At 38.0% G+C, this 22,311-nt stretch overlaps 1 long non-coding RNA gene across 1 annotated transcript; it reads left to right on the forward strand.

The window, feature by feature from the left end:
• The first annotated feature begins 930 nt into the window (after nucleotides 1–930).
• LOC106016828 (uncharacterized) lies at nucleotides 931–3,677 on the forward strand. Its single transcript, XR_002401725.3, has 3 exons — nucleotides 931–1,047; nucleotides 1,966–2,011; nucleotides 2,238–3,677. It is a non-coding gene; the product is annotated as an uncharacterized lncRNA (long non-coding RNA).
• The last annotated feature ends 18,634 nt before the right edge of the window (nucleotides 3,678–22,311 follow it).

Genomic DNA, 22,311 nt, shown 5'->3' on the forward strand with positions numbered 1-22,311 from the left:
GGCTGTGTCATGGAAAATTTAGGAACTAATTCCCAACAAGATAAATAAATAAATATATAATGTTCTTCTATTAATTTTATAATTAATTTGTTAATTTATAGTTCTATATTAATATGCATCGTAGATATTATATATTGATATCTATATATTATATATTGACCTCTCTGTATGTATGTATACGTATCATTTCAACTTCTCAACTTCACTATGAGAACAAGGTGTACATTACTTCACAACCTGTTTTGAAGACAGATATCAATGGTTTATAATATCGTATCTAAGAACTTGTTATTCATGAACTCTTATAATACTTAACATTAGTCTCCTGTTGCTGCTGTTAGGAGAAATTACGTGCTAAACCGTCTAGTTACAAAAATTATAATTAGGCAATATTTCCAGTTCTGTTTCCTTTCCCCCCCTTGGCATGTAAATGACCATCACTTTGAGTTGCACTAGCTTTGAAATGTTTATTGTGTTTTTGTATTCTTGTAGTTATATCAGCATGTATTGTAATAAACTTTTCATTGAGTTACTCCAAATCAAGTGCAAAGCTATTCACCATTATATATAATGACACTTCCATACAGAGGGGGCTATGATAATTCAGAAAATGGTAAAGCCTGCTGCACATAAGTTTCCTTTGAGTTTTCCTCTCTTTTCCTGGTAGGAATATGTTCTCTGTTTTTATTTCTATGCCTGTAGCAATATTTCTGTCAATCCCTTGTTGTCTGAAAAGTCCTTATAAACTTCATGCAAATATCTACGTGGGCAGTTCTTGGAAGCCAAACTACTTAACAAAGTGAGCTTTATCAAAGCATTAAGCTGTTAATAAATGAAGAATGTTTACTCTCAGAAGAGTTTCAAAGAGTGTTTTGATGAAGATGAGATTTTTTTCTCTTTTGCAGCTGTCCTTGCTTGTGGAGGGGAGCTGGCAGCCCAGATCAGGCGGTCTGCCAGAGAAGAAGTAGGAGGAGGTGGGCAAGGTTTCAGTGCAGGTGTTCCTTTAGAGCTTGCTGTTTCATTGCATCCTAAACTATATCTGTGAAAGTAAGGCTGCTTTGTTCTTTTATGTATGCCCCGTGTTATTTTTAACCATGATAAAAACCCCAGAAAACATTTACACTAATTAGAATAGAAAAATCAAAGTGAAAAAAGACACTGCTCTACGATATAATCATTTTCCATCTTTTCAATAATGCTGTTGAGGTCATTCTCCTGTACAATTCATAAATAGCAATATTGAATGAAAATATTCACAAGTAACTAATTAAAGCTTGACAAAAAATATATATATATATTTTTAATCTTGTCATAGAGGTGTAACTTAACTATTAAGTTGTCCAAGTTGTCCATAGAAGTTGTTTAACATGTGGATATTCCAACCTGCTAAGTGATTCTAACAGAAGCTGAATTTCTATTCTGCATTTAGTGCCTGCTCCTTCAGACTTTGTTATAGTTCCTGAACTGAAAGATAACCTTTTTTTGTTGCTCTCTCTGATTATAGTGGGTGTGTGTATTATTTTCTTTGCTTATGATTAATGTCTTTGTCCTTTGTTCAACCTAATGTATTTCAATCTAACTGAAATTACAAGACAAGACCTTGGAAAAAAAAAAAAAAAAAACCTTTTGAGTGCTGGTTATTCGCTTAATTTTTGATAGACTTGATAGACACAAGACAAAGACAGAATGACCTGAATACACCACACTTAGGGACTTCAGATCAATAATAATAAATTCAATTGTCAATAAAATCTTCATGATTAGTCAAGCAAATAATACTATATTATTAAATATTTTATATCTGAGGGTTTTAAAGTACTGAACATCATCACAAACAGTAGGAAATACAATTTAAAATATATTGTTGCGAGAGGATTGTTGTATTGAGAGGATTACAAAAACTCTGTTTTTTCATCACAGTGCCAAACCATTTGAAAGGAACAGAAATTTCTCTTTCTCCTTTAGGTGCATACTGCTGTCCTACAATGAGATACCCAGGAGGCATAAACAGGTATTGGTCTTTCTTCTGGCTTTTTGATCTCTTCAAACAGTGGCAGAAGAAGGTAATGCAGAAAAGAGATTCAAGTATTTATGCAAATTGAACATAACTTGTTTTTCAATTTATTGCTAAATCTTAAAACTAAGGAGCAGATCATGTATGATGTATAATTTATTTTTTTTCTTTTTAAAGTTTTTTTTTTTTTGTCCAACATTGAGTATTTCATTTTTCCTGGCAGGAAATATTGCACATGAAGTACTTGGAATAAAACCAAAGGGCGTGTAAAATTAGACGCACAAAGCCAAACACACAAGCTCTCATTTTTCAGCCGGCAGATGGACACAATGTGAGCAGACTCACCGGCAGACTTACCAATGCATTTCCCTATGTCTAAAAGAATAAGTCTAGGGTTAAGAAATGTTTTCTCTCTTATTGACCACTGTGTACTTAAAATACAACGGAGCTGCTGTGACAGAAAAGACAGAGAGATCTTCCATAGACCACTATATGGTCTCCTGTAAAGAACATGTGGTGGGTCTTCATTTGTGTTGTCATCAAGGAATCTTTACCTATAAAAAAAATGACAACAGCAAAGATTTCATCAGTCCAAATTATTTCAATCAAACCTCTTTCATTACTTGTAAAGATCCACCTTTTTCATATGACTTCACTATAAACGGTCAATCCATTAAACCCGACTCCCTCTCCTCACACCATTTCCATTTGTATATGATCTTTTCTCCCCTTTCATTTTTAGGGCACTTTATATCTTTCCATCTTGTAATGTCAAAAACAATTCTCTCATTACATTACAGTAGTTAAAGGACAGAATTATTTTTTTTCTAACATGAAACCAGAGTAAAGGCAAAAATGACTTTTACTTTACTGATACTTCTATACCATTATTTTGGTTCTTTTTTCCTTTTTTAACAAGGAAAAACAAAACAAAACAAAAAAAAACCTATTACATTTTAAAGAAACAAGGATTTATAAGCTAGTATGTCAAAGTGAAGGCTCTCCTTAGAAGATACTGATGAAGAAAAAGAGAATAATGAAAATGAATAGAAGAGCATTATAACAAAGATGATTTTCTGCCTTTTTCAGTAGATAGTTAAGCACAGAAGACTGAAAAGAATTATTTGGAGATTTACTTTTTGGTCAGAAAGGACATAGTTTAAACATATTTTGTTCTTATACTCTACATCCTTTTGCATCTCTTGGCTTCAGTGATAGAGCTAAAGTTGATACTGTTTTTGAAAGCTGACTAAAGGCAATAGAGGAAGATTGTATTGCCATGGTCATAAATTATAACTATGCTTATGGGGAACAGAATTAAAGTAATAGAAGGCTCTTAAACAGTGAAAACAAATTCCATTGGCTGCAAATTGAATCAAGACAATTTCAGATAGGAATTGAGCATACATTACTTAATGAGGAGGAAAACTAATTGTTAGACAAACAATATTCTGTTCCAGTGACTTCTCCATTACATTAAAATTTTAAATTAATTAACAAGTTAAAGGCCTTTTCTATCCATAATTAGAACTGTGTATAAACCTGTTTTTGCAGCACAATAAAAATCCATTTGATCTGAAAATTTTCTATTTACTTGCCTAAATAGAAAAATCAAAAAAATATATATTTTTTTCTTTGTTTCAATTATCAGTAAAAGCATGACAAAAGGAAAACAAATGGATAAATTTAACTACTAGTCATAGATTTGGCAAAATATAGCTGCTCTTAAACCAAGTCAGAAATTCAGCAATTACAGCCATTGCCTTGAAATTGGAAGACTGTCTCAGGTAGAAAATGGATTGGAAATTGTGTGTCCTCTGTCACACCTGTGCTGTTGAATATTCTGAGGTGAGTTTCTCTTTGTTAAATGTCATTGACTAACCTAGAAAAAAAATAAATCAGTCGAAATAAGTGCAAATATTAAGCCAGTTTCTTTGGTAGGGCAAATGCTCTTATCCTGCCTTTGGAGAATTCAAGACCCCTACTGCGGTTCTCTTGTTCCCTTATACTATTATATGATATATAGTACTACTTCCAGGCTATATCACAAAATATATCATACTAGTATATCATAAAAGGAACACTGAGTTATTTCTTTCTCCTCACATCATCTTTCTCAATGCCTTTGGACACACATTTCTTTAACACGTTACAAGATTTTATATAAAAATAAAAGGAAAAGCATCTGTATACCCAGTACTGCCCTAAGGAAGAAGATCTGGTATTCTCCATTCTACCCCCTATAATCTGCCTGACAATTAGTTGAGTCCACTTTGGTTTTGAGTGCACCACATTACAGTGGTAGTTTTGCAGCATTGAGAGCTGTGCAATACAGGAATATCACTAAGGCATCCATGTACAGAAATAAAATGTTCTACTTTATACAGTGGGTTTATCTCAAAGCAATGTCTTTAGATCTTTGCTTTTTTTCATTTTTATACGGAATGACTGACATATATGCATAGATGCAAATATTTTTCAAAACACAGTCCTAAGTGATCTGAAATAACTAGCAAACCAATCTAAACAACATCAACAAAACAACCAACCAAACAAAAACACTAAGGTGTTAAAACAAGACCATTTTTATGTTCATACCTTGTGGGCTGACATTCTGATACATTCATCATTCCCACCATTCCCTTGTCATTCTTATTTTCAATTTCCAATATAAAATCCTGGGATACAGCAGAAAAGAGCATAGGATCTATGTAAGGTGTAGATACTGTAAGACATACATTGTTACATTTTAAATTATCAGTTCAAGCTATTTTATTTGTACAAACATCAGCAAAGAAAACAAATGACATGGAAGCAAGCTGCACAGCTGGATGATTAGTAACCAGCAGTAAAAGTCTGTTAATCTTGAAATAATTAACAGGATAAAACTCTAACCTCACTGAGAAAAATTGTCTCCGTTTTCCTTCCCTCTGTGCAGAGGGATTTCATAAGCGTTAGAAATCAATAAGTGTCATTTAAACCCTCATTTAACAGTTTAGATAGCACTTTAGTGCTGCTTAGACTTTACATTACATGTCACATGTCGGCAGGTAAGACGACAATACAGGTAAAGAAAAGGAAGACATGACAGGTTTTCATTGTGAAATGGAAAGAGTTAACAGAAATCCCCCTCCAAAAATGAAACCCAGAAACGGTTCACTAATTCTAATGTATTATCAATGGAGCCCTTCTCTCACCATATACAACAAAGAAAAGCAGTAGGTAAACAATGCTAGTCAGGAACAGTTTTCTACTGTAATATAGTAATAAATACCTCTAAGCCATCAAAAGAATTATACACAATCAGTTCTTAATGAACAACATGTTCAATAAGCTTCTTCAGCTTTTTGTTAACGATTCATGGAGAGGTTTTTTGTTTGTTTGATAATTATTGTTATTATCAACCAAAAATAATCAACATTATTTTGATATTAATGTATGTTCCTGATTGTTTCTGCCTCTGATAGATGCAGATACATTATTCTGGTTAAAATCTGTATCCTCATCGAAATTGAGAGCTTGATTCTCACCAGAAGAAAATACGAAATAAAGACAGAAATATTAACCCATTTGGGTTCATTGCTTTGGTTTGCTTTGGTGAGAAAGATGAATTACAAATGTGAACAGCATTGCCATTTGAATGTAATCTTCAGTGCTGCAATGTGCCAAAGGAAAAGAGAGACACTAAATAACATGGATTAATTCAGGATGTTACCAATATTTTAAGTGGATATAATGAACATACTTCCCCACCTCCCCCCCAAAATACTGTCTAATCTTGTATTTATGAACTTTGCTACATATTTCTGTGTCATAAGTTTAGCAAAAAGTATAATCTTCTGTGTTTTGTTTATTTTTTTCCCTATCAAGAAGAAATAAGTTGTTTTTCCATTACTAGACTGAGATCATCCTCTATGCTTAGCTACTGAATGATTTGAATACATGTCCCTTCAACGATTTCCTTCAATTTAATTTTAATTGGTTACCTTAAAGTTTTTCACACATGAAATTTTTGAAGTCAAAATGCATTAAAATATATATTTGGCTTGTTCTATCTAGGTCAGCTGTCTTAGTGTCTTAGCCAATATCTTTCATTTCTGACTTGGAAATTAACATGACAAGACAGAGTTGAAGGTTTCTTTTCTGACGGATTTCAGTGTTGCTCACATGTTGCTCACATGTTGCTCACATATTGCTCACATGCTATCTACATGCGGACATAGAAAATGAAGTTGGTTTTTTTTTTTTTTTTTGGGGGGGAGAACAACCACTAAGACTTCTCACCTGATTTTACTTGTCTTCTGTGAATCTTCATCTCAGCTTTCTCATACCCAACAGTGAGTTCTGTGTTGGATACCTAGTTTCAGACAGTTCAAGGATAAGTTGGGAGACAATTTTGCTTTGTCCAGTGCCATCCACGACTTCTGGTAGTGAATGGTTTGTTGTTTTCCTGGAATTGTAACTTTTTGAGGAACAGCTCTTTGTTCATAGCTTTGTGTAGATTAAAAAAGAAAAACATTTAATCATAGGCAACAATGATTGTTCCTGATTCATGCTGAAAGTAGAATATATGCTATTTGATGCACTTCTTTCTCTCCCATTATTTGGGGACCTGAGAAAATGTCTTCATGCAGACATTGTCTGACTCCCTGTTACTCTGTTACTCCAGGCATGAAACCAAGCAAAGTCTTTTTCTTTCCACTCTGTATTGTATCTCTGTGCATAGGTCAGAGGATAGCACCTCTCAGTGCCAAATAAGAGAGAATAAGGGAGCAGTAAGTGGCTGGGAAGATGATCCTAGCAACCTACAAAGACAATCAGTGTGCTTTGGAAGAAAAAGGAGGGACCCAGCTTGTCATACTGATATTCAGGAGGAAAGAGCAAAATGGGTGGGTGTTGAGGAGGCGTGTAGCTTATTTGGCATGCCAGGATAAAGTGGACTACTATCAGCAATAGAATAAGCTAACACAGAAATTTCATCCTTTATTTAGTCATGCCCCTTCTTTACAAAGGTGATAGTGAACAACAGAGACTATTGAGTAATCGACAAGCAGAAGTTTCTAAGGTCTATGGGTGAGGCAGCTCAGGCTAGGTGAATTACTAATCTAATCCCTAAACTTTGTCCCTAAGCTTTGACCTAACAGAACAGCACATATGAAAAAATATTTAAGCAGAAAAAGATGAAGAGGAGGTGGAATGTCAGGTATTGCACCTAGAGTTACAGAGAAAACAAGTGTAAAGTAACTTTTTACAATGTTGTTTTGAGAAATGTTGCTACATAAATGGTTGGACAAGTGGGCTAAATCCAGTTACCTTCATGTAAGCTCCAGTACTAGTTAGCAGGCAGTGAACAACCAAGATGCCCATGCAGAACTGTCATGTTGATTAGATGCAGCACCTATGGGAGATCCAGGATCTTCTGTAGCAGGAATTAAAAAAATATATATTTATCTTCTGCAGCAGGACTGGAGGCCAAAGAAGGAAACATTAGAAACATGAAATTAGATGCTTATGTGTAAGATAACTGAATCCTGACTTTTATTCTGAAGTGAAAACTATCCACAAGCCCAAGCAAAAATACAATCCATCCCTTCATTGGATCAATTTGAAATAAGATTTACCTAACAGTTTGTTATGGTGACTTAAGGTTTTGTTTTGTTTTCTCTCTCTTTTTTTTTTTTTTCAATTTTTTTTTTTTTTCCCTCCCTGTTCCCCTTTCCCCTTTCTCCTTTCTTCTTTCCTTCTTTTCTCTTCTTTTCTCTTTCTGTAAGCATCTTCCAGAAAAATAGCTAACCCAAACATCTACAGAAAGATATGTATGTTCTATTATGAATGATTGTTCAGGTTGCCTCTAGATGCACAGATACTAGTAAGTTAATTCACCCAAGACCTGTTCTGTGGCAGGTGAAAGGGCAATGCACACATCCTCAGAGATAATCTCTTTTTCTCACAGAAAGGGAGGCCTTATCTGTATCCCCTGTGGTGAGTAACCTCTGGTATATGCTGTTGTTCATCCTGCACTAAGGTATTGTGTGAGAGAGCTGCTTAGCACAGCCAGGGAGAGAGCAAGGAACTTTCTGACAAATAAGCAGTAGAGCTAGTTGAGTGCCAGTGCCTGAGGCTGCACCCTAGACCTGTGCAGTGTGCAAGTACATAGTGTCAAAGTACGATATTACAGTATTAGTTCCAGTATTAGTTCTGTTTTTCTCCACTTCGCCTTCTGTTGGGTTTACTAATGAAACCTTCCATCTTAAAATCTACTAAAGCAGATTTGTGAGGTTATCCACATATATACCTTTTTTCTTTTTTCATTTTTTTTACCCTTTTCATAAAGGAGATTAACTTTTTATGTGCAGCTTTCCCCATCTAAGTTCAACAGTCTGTAGGTACACAGTGCAAAGATAGGTCACTTCCTTACGTGTTGAAAAATGAAGTTAGTCCCAAAAGAAACAAAACAGCCTTGCTTTCCCAAGCCTGTTTTTGGCTGAGGCTGAATAAAGCAGAACCCCAAAAGACACAACTGTCTAATTCAGCAATGACTCTGCATTTTTGTTACTTTCTTCTCTTCATTGTACCGTGTTACATGAGTTTGTCCCAGCCTTGCCTTGATCAGTAGGTGAGTGAGTAAGACAAATAGATGCTGACAGCAACGTAAGGGAGACCTAAATGTCATGAACCTTGGGATGGGCAAGGGAGTTACAAGACAAGTTACAGGAGAGCAATACCTGAAACTTCTGGGAAGTCACTGTGCAACCATTCATGGCAACATGAGCCAGCGTTTAGCGATAAAATGCCACTAAAGGAAATGGGGAAGACATTGTTACATGGCTGTTTGGCAGCATGTGGAGTCAAAGGAGCAGGGGGAAGGATGCACTGATGTCCAGGAGATGCCCAGAGGCTGACCCTGAGGCTGGTAAGAGCAGGAGTTGCTTTCCCCGTTGCAGGCTCAGCTCTGCTGGCTTACCGTGGTGGGAATATGGGCAAGTCTCAGGGAAATGTAGTTCCCCTGTGTAGCTTTCCCTACCACAACCTATTCTTTGTTCGGACCAGTTAACAAATTGAGATTAGCATCATCCTGTTGCCTGCTGTGCTGCTTCCTTCATGACATTATAATTCATATGTAATTTCTTTAATAGAAATTTTTATAATTTATCTTTTTCTTTTTTTGCATGCTGACTTGACAATACTGTTGGTCAAATGCATGACCTATAGTTTCTACACTAATCACTGGGAATGTTCTGGTACACATTAATACTTGTTTTCAATGGTAATTCTTATACCATTAGTTGCTCGTGTAACCTATGTCCATAACTCCCATCAGTATTTTTATTATTTTATTTTTTCTATCCAAAGTCTCATCTGAGCATTTCATGACTTTTCACTTATTTATTCTTGTGGGTCAAAATAAAAAAGGATAAAAAGTCAAATATGCAGATAGGAAACAAAAAACAAATACATCAAAAGAACTTCCACCCCAAGGCAGGTTTCTCCTTCTCCTCAACAAAACCTAAACCAGTTCTTTTTAAAAGGCCAGTAATTTCCAGTCCCTTTAAAAAAATAAGTTCATTTTATTGAGTGTTGCAATGGTAAAATAGCTCACAGGTTATCTGGGTAGCTAATGTGGCCTTCAGGCCCAAGATTAGGAAGCTTAACTGAAGGAGGTTAATTTTCAACTAGACACTAGAAACCAAGTTAAGTTCCCACAATTAATGCTCAACAACCATAAGAAGTTCTTTATTCAATGGTATTGTGAAGATCTCTATTTTAGTTTCCTAATTCTTATTAAGAGATATATGAAAAAAAAAAAAAAAAAAAAGTCCAAAGGTTAAAAGGGATGCCTGAGTACTTTTATGTATGTAAATATATAAATAATCTCTACAAACTGAGAAACAAACAACACAAACAAAAATAAAAAGATGGCACAAAATGATGTTCTCAAACATGACAGCTGAAGTATGTGAACGACTACTATCTCTTCATGCATTTTCAAGAAATTTGATATGTCTGATTTAATAGTTGAGGTTCTCTTGAATTAATAATACCCTGATTTTTACGAAGAGTTGGACACATCTCTCCAGCCCTGGAAGAAGGATGAATGTTGATGTCCTTTTTCACCTACTTGAGTAAGCCCTCCATACCTACTGGCAGTAAGAACTGCATACCTGATTAGGGTCAAATTTACCTTAAGAGATGCAGTGACGTTAGTACTCGTGCACAGAAAGCCTCCCTGAAATTTTTTTCATTGCCGCTGTCAATAATAGAATGATTGACTAGCCCAGTCTTGTCCTTTTGAAGGCACTCCACAGAAATAGACAGGGCACAGGCAGCACAAACTGCTGCTGTCCTTTCCTTTCCTTTCCTTTCCTTTCCTTTCCTTTCCTTTCCTTTCCTTTCCTTTCCTTTCCTTTCCTTTCCTTTCCTTTCCTTTCCTTTCCTTTCCTTTCCTTTCCTTTCCTTTCCTTTCCTTTCCTTTCCTTTCCTTTCCTTTCCTTTCCTTTCCTTTCCTTTCCTTTCCTTTCCTTTCCTTTCCTTTCCTTTCCTTTCCTTTCCTTTCCTTTTTTTCTTTCCTTTTTTTTTTTTTTTTTCTTTTTCTTGGCAGGTTTTCAGTGCTTCTCTTCATGTTTTGTGAGTCTATATGCAAGGGAACTGGAAGTAGGATACTCGATAATAGAAACATCCACCTCTCCCAAAGAAAGAAATTCCCTGTGAAAAAACGGTCATGCTGCTGACATACTGCCAACATCCTGTCTTTTAGTAGTTAATCCTCCAGATATTAAACTCTGTGAAATCTACATGTTGCAATGCCCAACTATCTTTAAGTATTTAGTTCTAAGTGGATGTTTTAGGTCACAAAATAAATATCTTACGGGGCATGACTTCCAATCCCTCATTTTTTCTTACGTCCTTTAAACTGTGTCACATCTCTATTGCTATCTTTCTCCCAGAGATAGTGATGTGTTCTGCAGAATGGATAATAGGGTTAGATTCACAACCAAAAATAATACATACCTAGAGAGATTTATATCATGTGGCCTTGGTTTTCTGCTTTATTTGATTAGTAGGTGTTTTTTTGTTGTTGTTGTTGTTGTTGTTTTTTTCCAAACAGTGCTTTGTGCATTTCTTGTGGTTTATCATCTGAGTGAAAGTATCTTGCAGGTTCTAAACATAATGCTAGATTGTTACATCCCTTCCTGACTGAGATTTTCCAACATGCCAAGGTCCCCTTGGAAAGTAATTGGACTGAAAGAGAAAACTAAACTAGAAACCTGCAGAGTTGTAGGCATGTCTTGGTTCTCTTCTGAACAAAGAGATTGAGAATTTCATGTGAAATGTTTTTGACCTTTCAAGACCGAACCAATTGCTGCTTCTGATTAGTGATGTAGCAATTTCAAAACAACCCACATACAGACTAAAGCTCCAATTATGTAGAATTTACAGGGGCACAATTGCTCTGTGTTCTCACATCAGAAGAGCATGTTTCCACTTACAGCTGAAAGAGCAGCTAAATGTCACAGTCTGGTTGTAAATAGATTTTCCTGACAGATTAGTCAATTATTTCTATTTTCAAGATAAAGTACATTTATACAAAGTTTAAGTAACAAATCCGTCTACATCAGCAACTGTCCCAATATTTTGCTGTAAGGATTAAGTGTAAAAGTACAGGGTGTGTTTGAATCAAAATTTCAAGTATCATGTGCATAGCACATTCTCTTGGTGCCACTTCCAGTGGAAATCATTAACACTCATTTCTTCAAGCCTCCTGCTCTCACCGTTATTGAAGATCTTTACCTACATCCAGATTAAAGCTTCTTAACAATCAATGAAGGTTTAATTTATCTTTTCTTTCTTTTTTTTTTTTTTTTAAATATATTTATTTTTTTATTTTCCTGCAGAAACCAGTATGTGTAGAAGTTTGAGATTCCACTCTCTTGTCTTGACACCTCTGATCTTTTAACATTTTCTGAATCAAATGAGCTTCAGTGTGCATATGGACTTTTGCTTGTAGTTCAGACCATCTTTCTTATAAAATCACATGAATTTATCAGTGAAGATGTAAGAATGGAATGATCAAACTCAGACTCTTATACATTGAAGATATATAGGAAAAAGAAACAACACTCTATATGGCTATTTACTTGGTAACAGTTGGAAAATACATTCTAATGTAACTTCAAGTATGCAATCTTCAAAGAATCATAGAATTATAGAATGTCTTGGGTTGGAAGAGACCTAAGACACCCATCTGGTTTCAGCCCATCTGCCACAGGCAGGTATGCTACCCTGGCTTCAACTTGCCTAGGGATACATGCACGCTGGTATTGAACACTTCCAGGAATGGGGCATTCTCCTGTCCACAGGCTGCAGCTCCAGCCCGGGGCCTGCTCCTGTGGGGGCTCTCCATGGGCCGCAGCCTCCTCCGGGCCACATCCACCTGCTCCAATGGGGGCTCCTCCACCCATAGGGGGGCTGCAGCGTGGAGATCTGCTCCATGTGGGACCCATGGGCTGCAGGGGGGCAGCCTGCTTCACCAGGAGCCACTCCAAAGGCCACAGGGGTACTACTGCTGTGTGCCTGGAGCACCTCCTGCCCTCCTGCTGCACTGACCTTGGTGTCTTCAGGGCTGTTTCTCACTCCTCACTGTCCTGGCTGCCATTGCACAGCAGTTTTTTCATTTTCTTTAGTCTGCTCTCACAGAGACATAAACCTAACTTACTGTCTCAGCTCTGTGCAGCAGTGAGTCCCTCTGGAGCCAGCAGAAACTGGCCCTTATCTAACATGGGGCAGCCTCTGAACTGTTCTCACAGAGGTCACCCGTGCAGCCCCCCAGTACCAAAACCTTGCAATGTAAACCCACTACAACAGATCTATTTTGTTGTTGTTGAATGAAAGTAAATATGTGCCAGAACAGTAGTGCTACTGGTATTGAACTTTTATAGTCTGACAAATAAAAGAAACAAGTTACCATCCAATCAGCTGAGTTGATATTATTAATATTTTTTCACCCTAATAATGTAAACTATCATTTATAATTAAAAAAATATATAAATGTTCATTTCAATAAATAATGGAATTTTCCTACTTAATATTAGTGAATTTTGAATTAAGACAATACAGCAACATCCAATTTTGAACTTTATGTATATATATATATATATTTAATCCATTCTTTCATTGGAAATATCAACAGCAGTTTTACTAACTTTTGTCGGCAATAGAAAAGTTAGAGGACTTTTTGATTCATCAATATGTTCACTTTGATTCTAAGCAGATATTGAATATACTACGCATTTACTGGTAAGACTAAATCATACATTTCAGGGTTAAATCCTTACCCAAGTAGAAGCTCCTTTGTGTAGAACTAATTGAAGTAGGTTTTAAACACTCCTGTGACATGCTGATAAGACAGCATGCTTGGAGTCACTCAGAATAGAGGACTTCAGAGTTGCAGGATAGTAGCAACATTGTATAAGCCATACCAACTTTATTTTTTATGGCATTTGAGGAACATGAGAAGAAAGCTTTAGGTGCATTATATTCTGTATCTCACAGCTGCATTAAGAATCACTAAGCTTATTATCTTGGGAAGAGAGAATGTGTCTGTACTGGGTACCTGCACCACTAACTACCGCATGTTGTTCCATGCACCTGCTGCTGTCAAGGCCATCTGTGACCATGGCACCAGATGGGATCCACAAGTGATCGCTGGGTTAGAAAATTAAGTTCATAAATTATGAAGATCTTGAAGATTAAAATTTTGAAATGACCTCCTTCCCTTTATTAATGGCTGGGGAACAAGACATTTCTACCTTATACATACATGCATGAAGAGATGTGATAGGCAATGTGGCACTCTCATACAGGCATAGAAGGCCACTTTGGCTCACTGAAGCTTGATTAAAAGCAGTAAAACTTGGCATAATGTATCTCAACCTTTGCATGCATTTTTAAACATGTTTTGCAAAATACTGTACCATTTGAAACTGCTAGTTTAGCTTGGCATTGCTGGTGGCTATGTTGTCACATTACATTATTCCCAAATCAAAGGCCAACAACTCACAAAAATGTAGAAAAACAAAAGTGAGATACAGTTTATAATAAAATGCAAAACATTTCTTATTATATCTAATTATATAGTACTCTAACATTTTTCAGACAAATATTAAAAACAAAATATGAAAAAAATACTATTTATTTTTCCTTTTCAAACAATATAGCTCTGATGAGATATGGATAAAATAAGGAATATCATCATTTAAAACATATCTGTTTGTTCCAGAGGGGAAAAAAAAAAAAAAAAAATCATCAACTCAGATAAGTTGCAAAGCTTCTCTGTGATAGAAAGAAGCCCAAATGACATATGGTCTGATTTTTTGGGTGGTCCTGTGGGGATCCAGGAGTTGACTCAATGATCCTTGTGGGTCCCTTGCGGTTTCTATGATTCTAAGAAGCCCCAGTGGGGCTCTCTGTCTTTTCTTTGGAGCAGCTTTTAAGCTGATTCTTGTGCTTGATCCTCTTTTGATTCATTTTGCATCTATGTGCCTGTCTCTGGGCATGGGTCCTACTGATCATGTTTCCAGGCACAACTACATGCTTGAACCTTTGCAGTGCCCTGCTGCCATGGCCTTACCAGGTGTTCACTGGATTCTGAGCTGGCCCTGGTCACCATCCCCAGCTTAGTCTGGCCCTGCTGGGTGCTGTGGGATTGGGCCCTCCTGGGGAGGGCCTACTATGACTGCCCATGGCACCTTGCCCTCGGGACAACAGGCCATCACAGTGCCCTGACATAGATGACCCCAGATGTCTACATGAGATGGTAATCTGTGTTCCCACCCCAGGGAACACAGAAAGATTTTCAATTTATACTTTATTATTATTATTATTGCTTATTTATGTATTATTATTCCTTGGTCCTTGGGATTGCTCTATTAACTTCTCAGCTATTCTACATTGACTTTAATATGGGCTTAGACAGCTAATACATAGATACCTACACTTATGTGTCTTCATTACTGAGCAGAATTCTACTCCTCTGTTGTAGACAACTAAAATTAAAGCATCTGAACCTGGAGCCAATTTAACCTGTGGGGGAAGTGGCAGAGGATAGGATTTAAAGCTTCTTCTGTCTAAAGGAAGATATGGGGTCAAATAGTTTTTTTTTGTTGTTTGTTTGTTTGTTTGTTTTTTAATGGCAAATTCTTTTTGTAAACCTTAAAAAGACAATATTGCTAATACTAATGAACACCAACCATGTTTTCGGAGGACTAATTAGAAGTTTTCAAGTAGGATCAATTCAGCCACTCCTAAGTAAATATGATTTAGGGTGATTTAAGAAAAAAAAATCTAGGGTGACTTAAGTTCCTCCAGTGCAGTCTGCTTGGCCTCCAGATATCACATATCTGTCTGGTGGCAGTTCAACGTGGATGTCTGAGGTACCTTTAAACATCCCAAATGGCAACAGGTGTTTATGTGTAGGAAACTGTTCCTCTGTAAATAGGTAACATACCATTCTCAGCAGATGCCTCTTATGAACAATCAAAAAGCTAATTATCACTCTGTGGGTCACTGAGTTTCTGTATTTCCCAAAGCCCCAATTATTTACAGTTTCCATGATTAAAAATGTTGGGAGAATATATTTTCTTGCTAGAGTGCTAAAGTAAAGGTAGTGGAAATAATGTGCCTTGTAGTCTGTGCAAAGAGTAAAACATTAACATTACCTTTCAGGTATGATAATTAGCAACCTAATTTGTCTGAATGAGGTGAACATCCTCTGCAGAAAACCTTACAAAATATTGTAAGCTGAAGCCAGAAAAGTGCTACAGAACTGTTAATAAAACATCTAATATTCCCCAATATCATTTTCAAACTATAAAGAAATTTCCAACCATGAAAAAAAATAAATCATATGCTTAGTGTGACGTTACTAAACTAAATAGTAGTTCACTGAGTATGTAGGTCATTTCTATTGATATTGTGATAGCTTGTTCATTGCTTGATCCTGTTTCAGCTTCTGTGCTACAACAGCCTTCAGCCTTTCCTGTCATATAGTCACTTATGTTGTCTAGAGTATTTTCTTGTAACTTGTCTGATCTCTGTGTATGTGGGCACTTCGATGATTTATTTTAATGGCTTTGACATAATATCAATTTTAAAAAATAATTTTCATGAGAGTTAAATGAGCTTAAGGAATGTGTGTCAGTAAACTCTTAAATTAAAAGGATTTTTAACAGTCTTAAATTCTCTGGGTTGTAGATTATATTTCTATACCTTTGGTTGTTTCAGAATGACTGGTTTCCTTCAAAGAAAATAATACAAAGCAAAATACACACAAGACTTCAACATCAATTTATTCTAATCACTGCAATTTTGAAGTATGTACTATGATAAAGGGAATAAACAGTGAACCCTGATATTTAGCAAAAGTACTATAAAATTAACCATTGCAATACATTCAGCTTTGGGGATGCCTGAAGGTCTCTTACCTTTCACAGAGGATAATTCTTACATGGTTTTGCATGGAAGTGAAATGAATTAGCTGAAGTGGAAAAACTGGGAGGAAATTGTGTCAAAACAGTTTTGCTTAAAACGTGTAAGTAGGGGAGTTTTGACATACAGCATTTTATCTGAAGGATTGGTTATCCATACAATTTAAGACATGGAAATAGTAACTTTTAGATAGTTCACTAAAATACAGTATAGAATTTGATGTAATAAATAAACTATCTTCTAAATAGTTTCAATAGATCTTCTAAAGTAATTGTAACCAAATAATTAATTGAACTCTACCTAATTTAACTTTGATTCACATGAATAATTGTGAATAATTAGAATGCAAAGGACTTTTATTGCATATCCATATATATACTTAAATGTATATGTAAAGCTGAGTTGACTGTAAACTATGTGGATTACGTGCCAGATGCAATCTAGGAACAGCAGCAGAAAGCTCAGAAAAAGTTAATACACAAACTTTACGTGCTTTCAAGTCAATAATCTTATCATGGTGAGGGTAGATTGCCACTGGAATCAGTAATAGCCAATTTAGCCTAGATTAGTTTACTCTGTATTTGCTATTGTAGCAGGTATTCTCTAGTATTTTGTTTTTCTGTCCTTTTTTCCACTTTTGAAGTAGATTATTTTTTGTGGGATTATTATTATTTTTTTTTTTAAAGTTCATTGGGTGAATGTTCTAAAATTGTACAGGACTATTGAAGTCAATGAAAGCAAACTGATTTACATTTTCTGAGATCCTGTCTTTATGGGTAGACTCTAAAATGATATTTAAAAACACATATTTTCTAAGGCTATCTTCCTTATCTGCCCACCCAGAGGCTCACTCATCCTTCTCAGTGGGAGAAGGGGAGAAAATTGTTTGAGAGAGTTCATGGTTTGAGATAAAGATTTGCTTACAATTATTGTCATGGGTAAAAAATACGTGACTAGAGGAAAAATTTTCTACCAAATAAAACAGATTCAGAGGAGGAGGGGCAGGGGGAGAGAACGACACACAGACCGACATATGTTATTACAATACCTTTTCTTCCTGGTCTCCCAAGCCCAACTTCATTCTTTTATTCTGGACTCCTCCCTAAGAGGTGCAGGGAACACGGGGAGTTTGTGTCAGTACATGGAACTTTCTCAGTGCTGTGTCTTCCCTCTCATGTTTGTCCCTAGCTCTCTCATGGGCTCTCCACAGGCTGCAGTTCCTTTGGTAATATCTACCTGCTCTGGTGTGGGGTCCTCTGTGGCCTCCAGTTGGATATCTGCTCTGGTGCCTGGAGCACCTACCCTCCTATGATCTCGGTGTTTTCTCTGTTGTTTCTCATTCTTTCTGTTCTGTCCTTCTCTAAAAATCCAGAGTTTTCTTAAACATGTTTCCCCAGAGGCACACCCTGTGTGGCCACTAGGCTCAGCCATGCTCTGGGGTAGGGCCATTAGTGTCAGCTGGATGCAACTGTGTCCAGCACGGCCAAGCCCTGGCCTTTCCTCAAAGAGGAGCCCTGCAGCCCTCCTGCTGCCATCACCTGGTTACCTGCACCTTGTACATTTCCTTGGGTTAGATGTAGTCATGAATATTAATGGATTTATAAAGGTTTTTGGCTATCTGCCTTATATAAAATTTAAATTGCTTGAACACTGCCAAAGAAGATGCAAAGCAATTATTGATTTTGATGAAAATAAAATAACTGTCCTTGTGAGTCAATTACTTAAGAATAAATTAACACTATTCTGAGATGCAGTTTGCATTTGTAAATGTAATGAAATATTACTCACTTTTATATAGAATCATATCATAGAATCATATCATAGAATCATTGAATGGCTTGGGTTGGAAGGGACCTTAGAGTTCATCTAGTTCCAACTGTAGTGGTTGGAACTGGTTGGAACATGTCAAGGTTTTGGTACCGAGGGGCTACAGGGGTGCCCTCTGTGAGAAGAATCCAGAAGCTGTCCCATGCCAGATAAGGGACAGTTTCTGCTGTCTCCAAAGGGACTCACCACTGCACAGAGCCTAGCAAATAAGCAATGTTGTTTGCACCTCTGTGAGAGCGTATTTAAGAAAGTGTAAATAAATACATAAATAAACCTGCTGTGCTACAGCAGCTAGGAGAGTAAGGAGTGAGAAACAGCCTTGCAGACACCGAGGTCAGTGAAGGAGGGCAGGAGGTGCTCCAGGTGCCAGAGCAGAAGTTTCCCTGTGGCCTGTGGAGAGGACCATGGTGGAGCAGGTTGTCTCCCTGCAGCCCATGGTGTACCACGGTGGATTCCCTGCAGGAGCAGGCCCCAAGCCAGAGCTGCAGCCTGTGAAGAGGAGCCCATGCAGGAGCAGGGAATCTGGGGGTAGCTGCTGCCTGTGGGGGACCTGTGCTGGAGCAATTTGCTCCTGATAGATTGACCCTGTGGTATGGACCCATGTGGGAGCAGTTCTTGAAAAGCTACTACCTGTGGGAAGCCTGAGGGCATCTGAGAGATAGAAAGGAGTGGAAACAGGTCCCTGCTCAGTGTCTCAGGTAGGCCTCTTCCCTACCTACCTCACCTCCTTAGGTGCCCTTACACAATATGTTTGAGATCCTGGAGCTTGAGGGACAGGGTGGTGAGGATGTGGGGGAAAGTACACACAAGGGGCTGTTTAGGGCAAGAAATTTGACTCTACAACTCAAGACATTCTCCACCTAAAAGGAAAGAAGAGTAATGGTTATAGGCAACTTCCTTCTGAGGGGAACAGAGTGGCCCACGTGTCAGCTAGACCGTACCCATAGGGAAGTCTGCTGCCTACCTGGGGGCCAGGTAAGGGACATTACAAGGAAACTTCCTGACCCTGTTTGTCCCTACAATTGTTACCCTTTAGTGATAATTCAGGCTGGAAGTGATAAAACTGACGAGAGAAGCCTGAAGGCTATCAAAAGGGACTTCAGGGGACTGGGGTGGTTACTTGATGGAGTATATATGCAGGTGGTGTTTTCCTCTATCCCTTTGGTGGTGGGGAGGAATACTTAGTGGACCTGGAATACCTAGCTGATCAATACATGGCTGAGAGGCTGGTGCTGTCACAGGATTTTATTACTATTATTATTAATGATAATAATAATAATTTTATTATTTCTGATCATGAGGAGGTTTATTTGGCACCTGGCCTGATGGTTGCTGATGGGTCCCATCTGTCTCAAAGACTCTAGCCTGGAGCTGTCAGAGCTCATTGAGAGGGTGTTAAACTCGGTATGAAGGGGAATGGGGGAAAATGAGGCTTGAAAGGGATGAGCCTGGGGGAGCAGTCCCAGGGTTGAGGGTGAGGGCAATGGTGCAACTCAAGTGCATGAACACCAATGCACACAGCATGTGCAACAAACAGAAGGAGCAGGAAGCCATTGTGTGGCAGGCAAACTATGATCTAGTTGCAATCACTGAAATGTGCTCGTACCACTCCTATGACTGGAGTACTGCAATAGATGGCTACAAGTTCTTTAGAAGGGACAGGGAACTAGGTGTGGCTCTCCATATTAGAGAGAATTTCAGTGCTGTTGAGATTGGGGTTGAGAATAGTAAGGTAAAGTCCCTGTGGATAAGGATCAGGGGGTTGGCCAATGAGGCAGACTTCCTGGTGGGGGTTGATTATAGTCTGCCAAACCAGGATGAAGAGATGGGTGAGGCATTCTACCAGCAGCTGGTGGAAGTCACTCAATTGCCAACACTTGTCCTCATGAGTGACTTCAACTTTCCGGACATACATGTATGCTGGAAATACAATATAGTCCTGAGGAAACAGCCTAGAAAGTTCCTGGAGTGTGTGGAAGACTGCTTCATGACTCAGCTGGTTAGTGAGCCTACCAGAGGGGGTGCCCCTCTAGACCTGATGTTCATGAACAGAGAAGGACTGGTGGGAGATGTGGTGGTAGGCAGCTGTATTGGGCAGAGTGACCATGACATAGTAGAGTTCTTTATTCTTGGTGAAGTCAGAAGTGGGGTCAGTAAAACTGCTACCTTGTATTTCCAGAGGGCTGCCTTTGAACTTGGTCAGGGCACTGGTAGGGAGGCTCCCTTGGGAGTCAGTCCTGAAGGGCAGAGGTATTCAGGAAGGCTGGACACTCCTCAAGAAGGAAGTCTTAAAGGCACGGGAGCAGGCTGTCCTCATGTGCCTGCCATAAGATGAGCTGTTAGGGAAGAAGTGTGTGGCTGAACAGAGAACTTTTGCTGAGTGTCTGGGAGAAAAAGAGAGTTTATGTCCAGTGGAAGAAGGGGAAGGCAACTCAGGGAGAGTACAGTCATCACTGTACTCCATCAGCTTTCCAACATCAGCAGCAGTCATGGTGTCCAGAGAAGGGCTATGAAGCTGGTGAAGGGCCTGGAACACAAGTCCTGTGAGGAGCAGCTGAGGGAACTGGGGTTTTTTAGTCTGGAGAAGAGGAGGTTCAGGGAAGACCTTCATGCTCTCTACAACTACCTGAAAGGAAGGTGTGGGAAGCTGGGAGTTGGCTTCTTCTCACAGATAGCTAGTGAAAGAACTAGAGGGAATGGCCTCATGTTGTGCCAGGGGAGGTTCAGGTTGGAAATTAGGAGACATTTCTTCTCAGAAAGAGTAGTCAGGCATTGGAATGGATTGCCCAGGGAGGTGGTGGCATCACTGTTCCTGGGGGTGTTGGAAGGAAAGGTTGGATGTGGTGCTTAGGAACATGGGTTACTGGGTGATGTTGGTGGTAGGGTGGTAGCTTTTCACCCACCTTCTTGGCTGTGCTGCTCTCAATGTGTTTTTCTCCCAGTCTGTATTCATATTTACATTTAGCCTTGTTGAACCTCATTAGATTCACATGGGCCCACTTACCTAGAGTTTTCACGTCCCTTTGGAAATCATCTCTTCGTTCTGTCATATCAATAGCACCACACAGCTTGATGTCACCTGCAAACTTGCTGAGGGTGCACTCAATCCCACTGTCTATGTCATTGATAAAGTTATTAAACAGTACCAGTCCCAAGGCAGACCCCACAGGGGCAACACTCATCTCCAGGCTCCACCTGGACATAGGGCTACTGACAACATTTTGGGTGCAGCCTTCAAGCCAATTCATAATCTGCTCAATAGTCCACTTTTCAAATCCATCTCTCTCCAACTTGTAGATGCCATGTGGGACAGTGTCAAAGGCCTCACAGAAGACTGTGTTACTTGCTTGTCTATATGCATATATATATATATTTATATATATAAAACACATATACTATGCATTATTTGAAGTAACCAAGTAACCAGAAAATGTTAACGAAGAGTGATATAGTTAGGCAGAGCAAGCATTTCATCACTGGAAAAGAAGTGAGAAGGAAATGTTTTTTCCATTGGATGAACACTTTCTAAGCTCATTCCCAATCCCTATTTATAAGTGTGTTATTCCTTGTGATATGTAATGAAAAATGTTGGAAGAACATTATTGTAATGCAAAACCACAGTCATACCCTTCAACCAAATGGGTACAGTAAGCATTTCACAATTCACTACATCTGTGTGTGGGAAGAACTGCTACTTGATACCAAATAAATTAGTTTTTCATATTTATTTGAAAATTTGGTAGCTGAAGCTTTTATATGTTCATTAAAATATGTTCATTCATATGTTCATTAAAATATGTTCATTAATATATGTTCATTTATATGTTCATTAAAATTAATGTTTTATGCAATGTTGCCATGTGGGGATTCAGTTAACATTTTAAAGCATTTTTGTTGCTTGAACACCTGTCTATTTCTGACATTTACTTTACTTTAGCAAAGAGATGGACACATAGGTTTGGTGTTATGTCAGTTTAGATCACATT

Source organism: Anas platyrhynchos, chromosome 1, assembly GCF_047663525.1.
Source record: "Anas platyrhynchos isolate ZD024472 breed Pekin duck chromosome 1, IASCAAS_PekinDuck_T2T, whole genome shotgun sequence".
NCBI classification, from domain to species: domain Eukaryota; kingdom Metazoa; phylum Chordata; class Aves; order Anseriformes; family Anatidae; genus Anas; species Anas platyrhynchos.